Source organism: Cricetulus griseus, chromosome 3 (genome assembly GCF_003668045.3).
Source record: "Cricetulus griseus strain 17A/GY chromosome 3, alternate assembly CriGri-PICRH-1.0, whole genome shotgun sequence".
Lineage (NCBI taxonomy): Eukaryota > Metazoa > Chordata > Mammalia > Rodentia > Cricetidae > Cricetulus > Cricetulus griseus.
In genome coordinates, this window is record NC_048596.1 from 234,415,691 (window position 1) to 234,432,490 (window position 16,800).

The following is a 16,800-nucleotide window of genomic DNA, read 5'->3' on the forward strand; positions in this document are numbered from 1 at the left end:
TTAAGAGCCCCACCCTAAGGACTTACAGACATGTAATTGTTACTTGTCAGGAAGAGATATTTTCTTTAGTGGTACAGTTGGTAAATTGCCTACACTTCTGTAAACAACCCTACACCCATACTCTTGTGTGGATTCTTAAAAATCACAGACATGCACACAAAAATACATGAATGTGGAAAAAGGACTAGATGTGAAGAAGAAGGGGGATAAACAGGAATGGTAGGCAGACAAGGGATGATAACATGGTGTAATGGGGAATAAAAATGATCGATTACATTATAGAGATGTATGAAAATGTCACAGTGAAACCAGTTGTTAAGCATGCCCCGATATGCTAATTAAATGTAAATTTAATATAAATATAAAATATTTATGTAAATAAATATAATATATAACATAAATATATATTATATAGTATAGATAATATAAATGTAATGTAGTTGTGTAATATAAAACATGCTTCAGTTTTGCCTTCTAGATCTTAAAATTAAGTTAAAGTGTGTGGTAATACAAATGCAGAGAGAATGTTAATTGGTGAAAAAAATTTATGTATTGAAACAGAGAAAAAGGTTTTCTATTTACACCTTTCGCAATGCCTCCTGATGTACTATTGTCTGAAGATAATCATTAATGCTTAAAGGTAGAGAAAGTAATGCTACTAAACAAGGAAAATACCGAAGACACTTAGGGAATTTCTATGGCACAGTTGGCGACAAACTTGCATATGAGTGGTTTGAACATCAGGGATTAATTTCGGTTATGAAGCAATGTGATAGCAATTGGTTGTGAGGAATGCTCTGAAAAAGCTCGTAATCAAATGTGGTTGCACTTCAGGTTCATTTGTGAGTTGTTCTCATCAGCCCTGAATGAAGAACAGAGACCAGGTGTTTCCCATTCACCTGGTGGTTCTCTGAGTGCCTGACACCATCAACTCCAGCTGAAGGATGTGAACTCACACCTCTGATAGTTTCCCCGGTTCAGTGTGTCTGCGCATGTATGTACCCTAGAGGACAACCACAGGTCTTATTTGTCAGGTGCCAACCACTTTTGTTTTTTGGATGTGTGTGCCAAGGTTAGGTTAGGCTGGCTGGCCATCAAGCACCAGGGATCTGCTTGTCTCTGCTTTCCCAGCCCTGGGATAACAAAGGAGCACATACTACCATCCTGGAGGTTTATTTATTTATTTATTTTTTAAACCGTGGGTTCTGTGAATTAAATTCCAGTCCCCAAGCTTGCCCTGTAGGCATGTTATTGATCCAATTATGTCACTAGCCCTACAGTTTATCTTTTCATTTAGATTTCTCCAGGCTTGCTTCTGGACCTTAGCAGGAAAGGTCCGTTTCTCTACAAGGAGGCTACAAATAGGCACTGGATTTGAAATGGATATTTTCTGATTATGTATTGGTCCGGAGTATAAAGTTTTAGATGAAAGCATAAAAATGAGAGAAAAAAGATAAGTACAACTGTTATTTTTCTTGCTTTGGGAAACCGAAAGAAAAACATGGAACTGTTGTTCAAAATTGTTCACTTTACAACTTGAAACATGGTTAGTAAACATTTCCCAGGAATATAAATGCAAACATATCAGAGACATGATGTTAGACAACTGAAATAAAAGAGGATTTTAAATTTTCATTACTTTCTTTTTGTGTTTTTGGGGTATCCATAGGGTATGTGGGTATGTATGTATGTGAATATAAGCACACACTTGCCATGGTTGACATATATGGAGGTACAGAGTTTTGCAAGTTGGCTCTTGTGTTTTCACCTTGTTTGGAGGCAGGTTTTGTTACTTTTGTTGCTATGTGAGCCTATATGTCGCATAAGCTTCGGTCTCCCCCACCATTTCCCATAAGGCTGCTGGGATTAGCCTTTTACATGAGTTCTTTACCAATAAGTTACCTTCCTGACTGATTAAAAAAACAAAAAACCAAAAAAAACCAACCCCCAAAAAAGCCAAAAACAAAACCAACATTTTAAAAAGGAATTACTTGGAAGAATAAATAAATCAAGTAAGTTGCATTATCATTTTGAGCTAACACCCAAGCAATGAGAATACAAATCAAGACCTTGGTTATTGGATTGTCAATGAGCTTCACAGTTTTTGATGAGTTTAAAACCAAGAAAGCAAAAAAAAAAAAAAAAAAAAAAGAAGAAGAAGAAGAAGAAGAAGAAGAAGAAGAAGAAGAAGAAGAAGAAGAAGGAAGAAAGAAATCTATCAGTTTACTATAAAGGAAGAATAGAATTTTGGCTTCAGGGTTTGTCACAGTAAGTTTCTTCATGTTTAAAAACATGGTAAGATCTCTCTCTGTTTTTTTTTTTTTTTTTTTGGACAAAGCCAAAGTCCTTTTGGGGCAATTAAATTTTCTGATAGTAAAATTCATTTTTGTCTAGGAAGCTAAGGAAATATTTTGATGTATGGTATTCGAGACTCTATCTATTTTTAATGGAGACATGAAGAGAAAATCTAGCTCCCATGAATCTACTCCCAGCCACTTCAGAAAAGCAAATCTGAAAGCTCTAGAGCAGGAATCTGGGCTTGAGTGATGGATATTGAAAGGCATTGCCAATGGAGGCCTTTAAACTCTTGCTCTTTGGCCTAAGTGGAAGCAGCTGCCTTCTAAATCACTTTGGATTCTCTCCTGAGGAAACAGAATGTCACTTTGGTTTCTTAAAAAAGAAAGAGAATGATGTCATTTATAAAAACACAAAATTCATGGCAAATTTCAGTTACTTAGGCAAGACTTCAAGTTGTGCTTCCTAGTTCATCCCCAGATAGGGGGGCTCAATAACATGCCTATAGAAGAATCAGCTTTTCTAAACACATGGCTGATACCACATATGTATATATTAGTGGTTATGAAAACTCCAGGTTAGACTGTTAGTTCAGAGCAACCTTTCTCTCCCATCCCAAGATAGTATACATCAAATTTACCATCTTGGCTTCTTAAAAAGGGAACCTATTCTTTTTTTTCTTTTTCTTTTTTTATTTGAATAACAAACAAGATTGAATTACATGACAAACCCTCTTTACTATATTAAGATGCTGTGGCCAAATTCTTGTGTGTATGCTGCAAAGTGAACAAAAGAGATAAAAATGCAGGATAAAACCATAGGTAAGATAACCAGATAATGGAGTTTGGAACTCAACCCCTCATACAAGAAGAGATCAAAAATGCAGAGGCAATAGAAGACACATCAAAGAAAACCAGTTTCCAGCTGAGTAGATGCCAGCATGGTAGTGTTAGTTATGGTTATGTGCCCCATGGGGAAACAAGTGTATCCCTGGGCAAAGAGGCTATCTAAATTTTAAAATGTAAAAATTGAAAGAATACTTTGTTAGTTAGCTTTCCACTGTGATAATAAATTAACCAAGAAGACTGATTTAGAAGAAGAGGGTTTAGTTCTTGCACTTGGTTGTTGAGGTTTTGGTCCATGGTTGCTTGGTTCCATTACTTTAGGATTATGGTTGAGGTAGAAGCATCATAGAGGAAGGGTATGATCCTCAGAGGCAGATCTACTCTTCTTACAGAGGCAAGGAGATATAGGGGCACTGGGGATAAAGGAGCAGGATAAAAAGGAGGAGGCAGACAGAGGAGAAGATGAGGAAGAGAAGGGGGAGAATGATGGAAAAATTGGAGGAGAAAGAGATGGAAGAGAGAGAGAGAGTAGGTAGAGAGAATGGAAGAAGGGAGGGAGGAGGGATAGAGTGAAGAGAAGAACATAGCACACCGGAGATAAGATTTCCCTCTTCCAGGGCACAACTAGAGATCTACTTCCCTCAACTATAGCCTACCTTCTAGCTTCCACCACATGTTAATAACACTTTCAAGTTAGGAATCTATCATTGGGTTACTCCATGAAGTAGACAAAGCCCTCACTCATTTCTCTCTATACCTCATAATCCATCAAGTCCTTAACACTCAATCCATTGAAAAGACAATTAATATTCACATAGACATTGGCTAATAATGATGCATCAAGACCTAGGCCAATTTTAGTCTTCTGATACATATTTGGAGGTTTTCTTCATGAGATGTCAGTCTTCTCCATAAATCTTCAATGTGAGCAAGAATCAAGCTGGTTATTTTTGATATGTATTCTGTCCAGTGACTAGCAGAATGAGCCTAGGATTTCCTGGGGTGTGGGGAAACCAACTGAAATCAAGAAGTTGAGTTAGAATTTGGTGGCTGTATCCTTGAAAGATTTATGTTTGAATTTGTAGCAAAGTAAAATCCTCAGATCTTGATTTTATTTTAATGTAAATCAGTTCTTCTCTTGTCACTTATCTGTAGGGTAATGTTTTAAATTTAAATATAGGGTTTTATGTTTATTCCTGTTATATTTAATCTTTTTGGTTTGCATCCAGCTATTTCGCCTGCCAAAGATCCAGACTGCTAAATAAGGGATACCAACCAGCTACTTTCTATCCTTTCTGGAGACACTAAGGAACTTCAAGTTTAAAATGCATTATAAAATTTTAGGTGAATGGTCTGGAAAAGTGGTGCATACCTTCCATCCCAGCACTTGTGAGAAAAAGGCAGGTGGATCTCTGTCAGTTTAAGGCTAGTTTTGTCTACATATCTAGTTCTAGGCCAGCCATGGCAACATAGTGAGATCTTGTCTCAAAAAATTAAATAAATAAAAATGAGAGAGAGAGAGAGAGAGAGAGAGAGAGAGAGGGAGAAAGAGAGAGAGAGAGAGAGAGAGAGAGAGAGAGAGAGAGAGAGAGAGAGAGAGAGAGCAGGAGAAGCTAAAAGATAGAGGGAGTGGTATCAGAAAGTAGAGATTTTACAATTATCATTTCATTTCATTAAAAGTGATTAACACAATCTTTTAAGGAAACATTTATGTCCTTAAGAAACTGGCCACTCTTTTATTGGGAGCCCACTGTCTTTTGTTTGGTTCTTGTGAGAGGAATTATACTTGGGGTGTCTTTAGAACTAGAATCATCACTCTCTGTCTCTCTACTGTGTGTGTTGCTAGGGATCAAATACAGCCTTGTAAACAGAGGGGGGGTACTCTACCACCAAACTACACCCCATTTCTATTCTGATTATTCTTTAAGCCCAAGACACTTAATAGCATTTTTCACATTTTAGAAGATTTTAATTAGTGGTAAGATACTGAATGATTTAGGTGAGAACACGAGAGCAAAGATTCTGTCATTTCACTAGCAACCACTCATTACTTACTGTCTACCTTGCAGAATTAAACCCCACATCAAAGCCACCATCCTGGCCTCCTGGAGGGCAAGCAGAGGAAGAGAGGCACACACATAGCAAATACCTTTGAAGGTGACTTTGACTCTAGTGACTGAAGATAACCATTCATTCGTGGTTTCAGCAAGCATTATACTATGCCTCAGAGAGAAATCCAAAGTAACAGATATTTAAAATCACTGGTGTGAGTTTTTTTTTAAACATTGAAGTTATTTTTTATATTTATCACTAAGGCACTTTCTGGCATTTGAATATGAATGGTGCTATTTGCTAATGTCATACTTTTCTTGTGGGCTACCATTGTATTTCAGATGGAAAGTAAGAGACAAATAGTTTTATATAATCTCTATGCACTAATATGTAATTATTTCTATGAAGCCTGCCTGCAATTAGTATCTTACTTCATCTGGAACAGAAAGATGTCTACATAGGTGGGAGGCTCTTTCCCCTCAGTGGAGTGACTTAGATTTAAACGTTGATTTCCCCCATTGTAAGCAGTGTGTTGAATATTCATGAGAGTTAAATTTTTGTTTTGTTTTGTTTTATTTGAGTCTCATTTGTAACGGCATTTTACTCATCAGTATAACAATATTCTGCTTTCCCATGACACTTGTGGGTCAAAGATGGGTTGATAACCTTTATTTCCTACAAAATGGCCTCAACATTTGCAAACCATGACATGAGTGTGCATATATTCCTCCAGGGACCCTGCATATCTGAATCTGGTGTGCTCTTGGGCAAATGGAACTGACAAAACCTGAGTCATGATTGTGAGCTGCATTACTGTTTTACTGAGTGTATGCACTCATTCCTGTGGCACAGATTGGCACACTGGGCACAGATTAAAGTGTTTTTTCTTAAATGCCTTCTTGTTCTTTTTTCTTTCTTTCTCAAATCATGTTTATTTCACACAGGTTAGATAATTGTGCACTAAATAAGTGCATTGGAGTGGAAGCTCCTACGAGGGGCTTGGGTACAGCCACACAGAATTAATGAGCATCCATGCAGCCAACCTTTATCCCTGCTGCCTCATGCATGGTTCTGTATGCAGAAGAGCCACAAATTTTGTTAGCAAAATAAAAATAATTCCACATGGAAGAGAACATTTTCAGATGCATGACCTCATCCATAATGGAACACACAGTTTAACAGGATAGCATAAAGGCTGATCAATATTCAAAATCAGAGTTTCATAAACCTGCCCTGATCCTCGTCTCCTTGCTGGGAGCTGCAGGGGAAGGTATTCTCACTAGCAAGTAAAACAATTTGCATACATGCTTAAATCAAATTTGTTTAAAATTAGAAGGTAGCATAATGTATTCAGAAGTTTTTAGGCAGTGCTTGCTTGGGAATTAGGAAATACATGCCATGCTTTGGATTAGGAGAGGTTTGAAAAGTACAGCTCATTCATTGGCCCAATTAGATGCTGAAAATTTTCAATTGCTGGAACTTTCATACATATGTATCTTCAAAAGAAATGAAAAACACAACAAATGTTTGTTTGCTGGTCTAAGAAAAATATGATTATATGAGAAAATTAGATTGGTTAAATAAAATCTAACATTTAAATAAAAATAAAACATTTTTTACAGCTTCACAAATGAGACCATTTTTTTATATCTAAGTTTGAAAGAATGTTTCTCTTAGCTGAAACACACTCTATCACTGTGGGCATAACTCCTGCCCTAAGTACTGAAAAAACCACCTGGTTTCTTCATTGGGGTTAAGGAAAATTGAGAGAAGCATACCCCACAGACAGACAGACAGACAGACAGACAGACAGACAGACAGACAGAGTGAAAAATAAAATAAAGATTACTAAATGTCTGCAGGGCATTCTGACTGCTGCCAACTGAACTGTCTTCAACTACACAGTTGGTTTAAAGTTCATAGGAATCTTCATAGACAAATGTTTCCTCATGTTTTATCCTTGGCTTTTAAGTGATGTGATTTCTCCATGAAAATAAAAATAGTTTCAGATCTATGGGGTAGGAGGAAAGTGAGAAGAAGAGAGACTCATTCTACTTGTATCCCTTTCCTTCCTCTCAGCAGGACAGGCAGAGTCTAGAGGATGGGAAAGAGGCTGGCTTCTCTGAGGACTTGGCCCTGCACACAGATTACTGGGTTCACTCTCCTAGTGGGACACGGATGCTTCTCTAATGTGATGTTTTGCAAGAAGCTGCAGGACCTATATCACATTGCTGAATCCATCTTCCAGAGGTGAGGCTAGGAGCCAGCTTGCAGAGGGCAACCAGCAAGTTGCCACCTGCTCAGATTTATTCTACCTTTGACCTGTGTGAAACACAGCTGAGGCCAGCCTCTGAAGTATAGGGGAGAGGATGCAGACATGTCTTCTCTAGTGGCAGAGGAAGGGACAGGAGGAGTCAGGAAAAATCCTTTATCAAATAGTGAGGTCTTAAAAAACAACTTCACCAAAAAATTGGTGAAATAGAGCCATAGGGTTATTAGCTTAGGCTTATTTCACTGAATTCCATGGGTCTAGACAACTCAACTAGAATAAAACGTCGTCTCTAAAATGAAAATGATAAAACCAATATTTCTTTGTGTGTGTGTGTGTGTGTGTGTGTGTGTGTGTGTGTGTGTGTGTTTGTGTGTGTGTGTGTGTGTGTGTGTGTGCAATGTACATTTGTGTGTGTGAAGGTAAGTGTGCTCCTGGAAGCCACAGGTTGATGTCTGGTGACTTCTTTAATAGTGTCCCACATTATTCTTGGGAATAGGGTCTTTCAGTAAACCTGAAGCTCATTGATTTGGCCACTAGGTTAGCTAGATAGCAAGCCCCAGTAATCTGGATGTTTTCTGCCTCCCTAGAGATGGTTTTACAGTCATGTGCTGCTGTGCCCAGCTTTGTAAACATGGGCTCTGAGGGGAATCAAACTCAAGTCTTTCTGCTTGCATAGCAAGAACTACCAAATGAATCATCTCCCCAGGAGCCAACTATGGTTTCTTAGGGATTGTTTGTTTCTTTCTTTCTTTTACTACTGTGGATAGATCGTTGACCCTCCTGTGTGCTATGCACAAACCCTGCTGCTGAGCTCCACCCAGGCCACCTTCTTATTTGTTATTTTGGGGAGGTATTTCACTTAATTACCCAGGCTATCTTTGAAATCCCTCTATAGTTTGGCTGGCGTTGAACTTTCAATCCTCCTGCCTCAGCCTCTGCAGTAGCAAAGTTCACAGTACTATGCCATCAGCCTGGGTTTAGATGGAATGTTTGTCATGGAAGCTAAGTATAATAATAAGTGCAAATTAATGTCAAGCCCTTTCTTTTTCTTTTTGCATGGTAGTTCTTGCTATGCAAGCAGAAAGACTTGAGTTTGATTCCCCTCAGAGCCCATGTTTACAAAGCTGGGCACAGCAGCACATGACTGTAAAACCATCTCTAGGGAGGCAGAAAACATCCAGATTACTGGGGCTTGCTATCTAGCTAACCTAGTGGCCAAATCAATGAGCTTCAGGTTTACTGAAAGACCCTATGCAAAATTTCCTGTTAAAATGGTGACTATATTTTATAAAACAAGTTAATCCCAATGTGGCTGTGTGAAATTCATGTTCTAACTTTCCATGTAAAAGGCAATGGCTTATGAAAATACAAAATCTACTGATTTTATAACATCCAGTATGAGAAGGCAAGCAGTAATATATCAGCCAAGCATTTATGCCCAGCTCAAACTCTGAACATGAGATATAGCAACACTGGCCTCATTCATGCCAGTATTTATTGCAGGAACTCTGGGGAAGGGAGGGTAGATGGTTGCCCTCCATGAGAAGTGGATCAAAGGGCAGGTGCTTCTCCTTTGCTTCCCTAATCTACCAGTGATAATAGAGTATCCTGTGCTCTAGGACGGTATCACTCCTTCACTTTAATCACACCACGTCATTTCTTTCATTTTTAGATATAACTATTTAACTGTTATTTCTGATGAGCTTGGTTCAAACACCTCTCAGCTCACACACAGGTTAGACACAATTTTTTTATTTTATTTTTTATTAGTTCAAATTAGGTTAGACACAATTTTAATCATGCTACTTTACTCCCAATAAGGCAACTGGGCAGACATATTCTCTATGACAGCTTACAGGAGAAGCCAGCATCATGAGAGAAGAGAAGGTCAACCATCTGCTACTCAAATGAAATTTCCAAATTGTCTTTGCACATGAAAAGTTTCTTGATTTTCTTTCCAGGAGAACATGCGGCTTCATGTATGTATACATTTTCATACCTTGGTATTTCTATATTTTTATGAAGATATTTTCATATATTTCTATACCATGTTTTAGGTTTCTTACATGAAGTATTGCTGTCTCTTACAGTTGAGAGTGATGTAGCTACTGGAATCTCTCTAAGCAGATCCCTAATTCACAAGCTTAAGAATTACCCAATTTCAGGATTACAACATTGATATCCTCATGACAGTGAACTTGAAGTACCAGCAACTATGATTTATATAGTGTTGGCAGAGACAACATTGATGTCTCTGCTGTACACTAGGGCAACAGACACTTTTCAAACTATTTTGTGAGTGAAATGATGGGAAACACATTCAGGGATGGGCATACAGTGCCTGGCCATGCAGAAGACCAGTGAAGTCTGGATGCCAGCAGAGTCATTCTCAACTCACACTTGTCTAGCTGTAGTTCTCACATAACTGTTACACATTTTCCTCTGCTCCTTAAGGAGTCATTTGTGTCAAGGCTTGCTTTTAGTCTATTTAATATTTAATTTTATCCTATTTACTTTCTCTTCATGAATGCTCTTAAATTACTAAATTGTTTGAAAGTAGTTTAACAGAGCCACTCAAATGCTTTTCTTTTTAAAAAATTATTTACTGCATATATATATATGTGTGTGTGTGTGTGTGTGTGTGTGCATTTGTCTAAATGGATCTGTGTGTACTATGTGCATTCAGGAGCTTGTGGAGACCAGAAGAAGGCATCAGATTCTCTGGAACTAGAGATATAGGCAATTGTGAGCCTCTATATGTTTGCTGGGAAATGAACTCAAATGTTCTCTGCCAGCACTTTAAAGCTCTTAACCAGGGATCTCTTCAGTCCCCCATGCTTATTGTAAAAAATAATCTAAAAAACTCAAGACCTGGAAAACACACATATATCTTTCTATTTCAGCTCCTCAGAATCCTCAGTCCATCCAAATATGATGAAAACACAGCCATGTCTTGCCATTTCTGGTCACAGCATGCTCTGACAGGAGGGGAGAGGTCCTGGGGCCCAGAGACCAGCAAGCATGCCTACAGGAGAGCTTTGCTTTTATGAAAATCCCCATTGAATGGAACCATGGTACTTAAAGTTATGGAATACTCACTGGCCAACAGAACAGGAGATAAGTCATAATTTAAAGCATTTCTTTCTAAATAGTCACAAGATTTTTGCAAAACTACTCCAGTTAGAGTAAATAAAATGAATGATTAGTAACCATCCTGACAATAAAAATGTGCTGGTTGACAAAAAATAAAACAAAGTCCTCTTATGGAGATGGCACTGATGACTTTATGCTGCTGTGAAGCCAAATGAAGGAAACTAAATAAACCTTACATTTCTGCTCAGCACCATGAGTGTAGAATAGAAGAAAGAGAGAGAAAAATGAGTCAGGCAGTATAATCATTTTCAATACAGTTTCTAGCTAAAGAATAAGTCCATGGGACTAAAATATCAGATCTGTTGTCCCAATAGAAAATAAAATTACAGGGCTGGGGAGATGGCTCAGAGAGTAAGAATACTTGAGTGCAAGCATGAAGACCTGGATTTTGACCTCCAATATTCATTTAAAGCTGATCATGCCACCAGGAACTTCAGGATGGGGAGTTGGTGGAGACAGGAAGCTCACTACTGCTTACTGCCAGTCAGCCTAGCTGCAAACCTGTGAGCTCCAGGTTCAGTGGAAATGCTGCCTTGAAGAAACAAGGACACCCAATGTTCTCTTCTGGTATTCATGTGCACATGTCCTTGCATACCTGTACACATGTGCACTTACACATATCATATACACACCATTAAAATACACTTATGTTATCATTGCATATTGTATCCATATACTATATAGTCAGGTCAAATGCCAAAACTCTGAAGGCATGAGTGTATTTCAAAAACTCTTACATCCAATACAGCATCAGGCCAGCAGAGGCATTTACTAAATATCTTTTGCATTTAGCATTTAGCAAGCACTTAATTAACATAGATGTTTTTGAGAGCAATGGCATAAATATAAATTTGGGTTCCTAAATTTGCAAGTTGTTCATTGATATATATGTGATACCCTTAGCATACTGAACAAACTACCTTAGGAATGCAGTGCTCTACAAAGTGTCGGCTGTTTCCCTTACGATCCTATGATAGACTGAGAACAGCCACAGTCCTGTACCACAAGAGAGTGTGGTATAGTGTGTAAGTATCCCAGAAGAAGAACAAAAGTCAGACGCAAAGATCACCTTGCTGAATATAGAACACCCTCACACCACTAAAAAGATGGAAAGTTATGGAAACACATTGTGATATGGGGTTGTACGACTGCTCTCTTTGCTGTGACAAAGTACCTGACAGGACAGCTTAATGGAGGAAGGGTTTGAGTTGCAGTTAATGAGTACAGTCCGTCATGAAGGAAAATGTATAGTGGAGTCAATGAAGGTAGCTGAGACACCTTCCATCTTTAGGGTCAGGAAGTAGAGAGCAGGGAGTACTGCCATTCAGTTGGTTTTCTATGGTTTTCAATTTTCTTAGCCCACAAACTATGGGTTGGGTCATCTCTGCTTTGTTAATCATCTCCAGAATACCTACCCTCAATGCTCAATCCAGAGGTGTAGCTTCTACATGATCCTAAACAGAGTCAAGATGACAATACAAATATTTTTGTTTTTGCGTTTTGATAAAAGGTCTTATATAAAGTGTGCTCTCTTGAAATTCATTATATAGCCAAGGATGACCTTGAACTCCTGATCCTCCTGCCTCCAACTCTCAATTCCTTGTATTACCGAATTGAACCAGGCTGGCCTGGTATTGGAGATTAAATATTACTGTCTGTACCTGATGATTCCCACGTTTCTGATTTCAGTCAGCCATTTATAATATAGTTATGCACACATCCATATAGATATTTAACATGAAACACACTACTCATATTTACATCACATACACATGTCCTATATGATTCATTCACACAAGAGGCCTGCCAGAATGGCAATTTCACACTTCCAAGGAAAACAGATATTTCATATTTCAAAGGAAAACAGATAAGCTTACATTTCCAAGGAAAATGGTTATTAGGTGATCCATTGCTCTAAAGCAGTGGTTCTCAACTGTAGGGAGACACTGTAGCCCTGCCTCTTAGGAGCCTGGCTAGCTCAGTCAGTAGATCATGAGACTATTAATCTCAGGGCGCCAGGTATAGCGAAGAGTGAAGACGATCCGAAGTCCATAAGGTTAAGATATCTTTATTCAGATAAACACCAGCCAAACCAAGCCAGAGCTTGCCCAGAGGCAGCAAGCTAGGGAGGCCATAGAGAAGGGGCTCTCCACAGGTCCTTAAGAATTCCCCCCCCATGTCATCCTTGACCTCCCCTGACCACGCCCTCATGGGCGTGGCCAGGCACACCTGTAGGGGCTCCTAGGAGGCGGGGCTACAGTGTCTCCCTACACTAAACCTTCTTTAATACAGTTCCCCATGTTGTAGTGACCCCGAACTATAGAATTATTTTGTTGCTACTTCAAAACTGCAATTTTGCTACTGTTATGAACTGTAATGTAAATACCTGTGCTTTTCAGGTATTTACCTCACAGGAGACCCCTGTGAGAGGGTCATTTGACCCACAGGTTCAGAACCTTTGCTTTAAAGTATGGTGAATATCCTAGAGGGAAAAATCTCAGGGTCTAGAGTGAGGACAATCGCTCCTAATTGGTCACAGGAAAATTATCAATCAGCAGTCTGTGTTGAAGGTAAAGGCATGGATGGGTGTTTGCAAAGAGGAGCTGATATATTCTACTCATCAGGGAATATATCACAGAGTGTCCCATAAATTAACTACACATGATGCTCATAGCATACATTCACAGTGATCCCACACAGCTTGAGTCCATGTCATTTGGGTAAGTTACACTAGCTTTTGGCTGAAGTATGGACTCTAGAGGCCAGTAATATAATTAAGGTGTGGATCCAGTAATTCACATGAAAGAAAAACTAGTGGGTGCTTGTGGAAAAACAATTCATTATAGTCAAAGTATATGGTATCCTTTGAACAAAATGTCATTATAAACCAGTCACTTGTTGCAATGAATATACAGAAATAAAAAGAAAAAAAGATGGAGTCTGGGGAGACAGCTCAGTCAGTAAAGTGCTTGTCATGTAAGTATAATTTTGGATCCAGGAACCCAAATAAAAAAGGAGAGCATGGTGGTGTGCTTATATTCCCAGAACTGGGGAGGTGAAGAGGAGATCCCATGAGTTCACTGGCCAGTCAATTTAGCCTACTTGATGACTCATAGGCCATAGTGAGAAACCTTGTCCTCAAAACAAAATAATGGATATTGTCTGAGGAACAACATTCAAGATTGATCTATGTGTTTCATATACACATACATGTTCATCTGCTTACGTGTGTGTGTGTGTGTGTGTGTGTGTGTGTGTGTGTGTGTGTGCCTGCACACGCACGCATGAATATACACATGTGAGCACAAACACACAAGATATTGTGAGAAATAATATGTTCAGTTAGAGAGATATCAAAGTTTGTAGGCAGCACAAGAGAGTTGCTATGTGCTGAGTTGCTGGATGGGCTGTTCTCTAGTGTTGGTAAGCTCTGTCAACCAGAGAATCCATTAGAATGCCCCTGGGATGGTTGCTGAGGCTATAACAGATACAGGCTTTTAGGCAAATTCTGAAGAATTCCAGATCCTGGAGACAATGCCTTATGAACATTACAACTTGATAGAGCTATTTTTCCACAGGAAGAAAACAAAGGTAGTGGTGGAATAGCATTCAAAGGGCAAGTTCTCACTGTACTCTTGACTCAGAAATGTTCCTCACCAAGGCTCAGAGAACACCAGGGGAGAGCATCAGAAAGAATTAAAGAACCATAAGATGGACTGGATGCCATGTAAACATGACTGATGCTCATATCAACTTACAGCAGCTTTGATACCTATATAAGACCTAAACAAGATAAAAACCAGCTAAACATTCCAGAACAGATGAACAGAGCTACTGGGGTCTCATCTTTAGTTGAGAAGCTCCTGGAAAATTGCTGGGTGATGGAGAGTCACTTTTCTTATGTGTGGCCATTGGAAGGTTGCCTACACCCCAGTAGATGATGCTGTATCTATGGGCAGCATTAACTGGACTCAGTAACTTAAAAATAAAAATAATTGTAAAAGGGAAAAATGTTTCCTTCTTTGGGATGATGGTATAGGTTGAAATAAGTATTTTAACAGGCCAGTTGCCTGCTGTTTCTCTGAGCCTACAGGGAAAAAGTCTTTTCTAAACTGAATTTCTCAAGTGAGTACAGTCACAAGTGAAAATTTCACGAATTAGCAGGTTGGCACACGTTGCTCTGCCTGGCTGGATCCCAAGTTTATAGTATACAAAGTCTGGATTTACTTAGTATACGATTTAGCTTTAACTGTGCTCTCTCACAGTAAATTAAAAGCTGTAGCTATTTAATGACATATGGTTGCAAAGTTTTGGGGTAAAAAAAATCTTATAAATGTTGGTATTTCCATGTATTTGTGTGTGTGTGTGTGTGTGTGTGTGTGTGTGTGTGTGTGTGTGTGTGTGTGTGTAAGTATGATGTGTGTGTTCACTCATACATGTGTGTGAGAATATACACACGTGTGTGTGTGTGTAGATGCTTGTGCACATGTATTTAAGTGTGTATGGAGGACAGAGGTTGAAGGCAGGTATGTTCCTTAATTAATATCACCCCATACATTGAGGTTGCTGTCTCAATTAAAGCCAGAATTTGCCACTTCAGCTAGTCTAGCCAGCCACCTTGTCCTGGTGATCCTCTTTCTGTTTTCAAAGTATTGGGATGACAGCAGGGCTGTCAGACACATTGGGCATTTAGGTGGACTCTCAGGATCTCAACCTTGGTCCTGATACATGAGTGGCAAATGGCTTACCCACTAAGCCATCTCCTCAGTTCCTATGTTCTCTTTTATACAATGGGCACAAGATTATGGCAAAGATGAAGAAGCCCAAGTCATTTGTTGAATTAATTTGCTCTCCTGAAAGTAGCTCTTCTCCTAGTTTCAATTTAGAATAACAAAGCCAATAAGTATCCTCAGTGCACACCTAGGTTCTTTCCAGTGACAAATACCATTGTGGCTTGATCTTCTAAACCTCTACTTCCTCATTTCTAAAATAAAAAATATTACCTACTTTTAGGATGGCTTGGAAATTAATGAATATGTAATGATGATATTAACATAGTTCTGGTTACTTTTAAACCATTTAGAACTCGGTGTTCTTGGTAACTTTCATTCAATAAGTGGCTGGGATGACTGAGTATTAATTGTGTCAGTACCAAAAGGTGCCAAAGAATAAGGTGAGGGTTGGGATTGGGGTGGGTTTTGCATCTGTTAGATGATAAAAGTTTGCCAAATCAGAACAACCCTGTATATGCTTTATAAACACACACACACACACACACACACACACACACACACACACACACACACACACACACGGAGAAAGAGACAGACAGACAGAGACACATGGTGGCGGGAGGAAGACAGAGAGTCAGAGATGCAGACACAGACATACATACACACAGAGGGAAGGAGGTGGAGGGAGGAGAGAGAGAGAGAGAGAGAGAGAGAGAGGAGGAGAGAGAGGAGAGAGAGAGAGAGAGAGAGAGAGAGAGAGAGACAGACACACAGACACACAGACACACAGACACACAGACACACAGACACACAGACACACAGACACACAGGAGAAAAACTTCTCTAGAAGTAAAGGAAACTGCACCTGAATGCTAATAGCTTTGTAATCTTAAATAGGTTCTAAGATTTTATTTTCCCATTTGAAGGACAGGACTTTAGAAAATGAAAACAATAACTTTTAAAACTGTAATTATTGACAATTTTATACATGTGTACAGTGAACATGTTTATCTCCCGCTACCCTTCTTCTCTGTCTCCCTACTCCCACAGACCCCTTTCTTTTTCCAGCTGGTTTTCTTCCTCCTTTCATGCTTCATTTTCTGTGCAGGTAACCATGGATTCTGTGTGTTATGGTTACATAAGACAGGACATTCACAAGACAGTATTTCATATAACTTTTTAAAAATTACAAGTTTTTATTTCTTTTTCTTCTTTTATATTATTAATATTTACAGTGAGAAAACAAAATCATGTTTCTACAAGTCAGAGTCTGCCTTGGTACCACATGGTTCACAGTCTATATTTCTATGCAGAAATTCAAAATGAAATGAACAATTAAGACTGTCTTGAGAAGGACTGGGGAACACATTGCTTCTTTCTGCTTCTCATCGTTTCCCTCTCTGACACAAGACAAGTCTGGGAAGGATACACTGGGCAAGAACATCTCAGA

At 38.9% G+C, this 16,800-nt stretch overlaps 1 long non-coding RNA gene across 1 annotated transcript in view; it reads right to left on the reverse strand.

Annotated features, from left to right (window-relative positions):
* LOC107979469 overlaps nucleotides 1–16,800 on the reverse strand; it is a 314,640-nt gene that overhangs the window by 144,121 nt on the left and 153,719 nt on the right. The gene's annotated exons all lie outside the window — the stretch shown is intronic.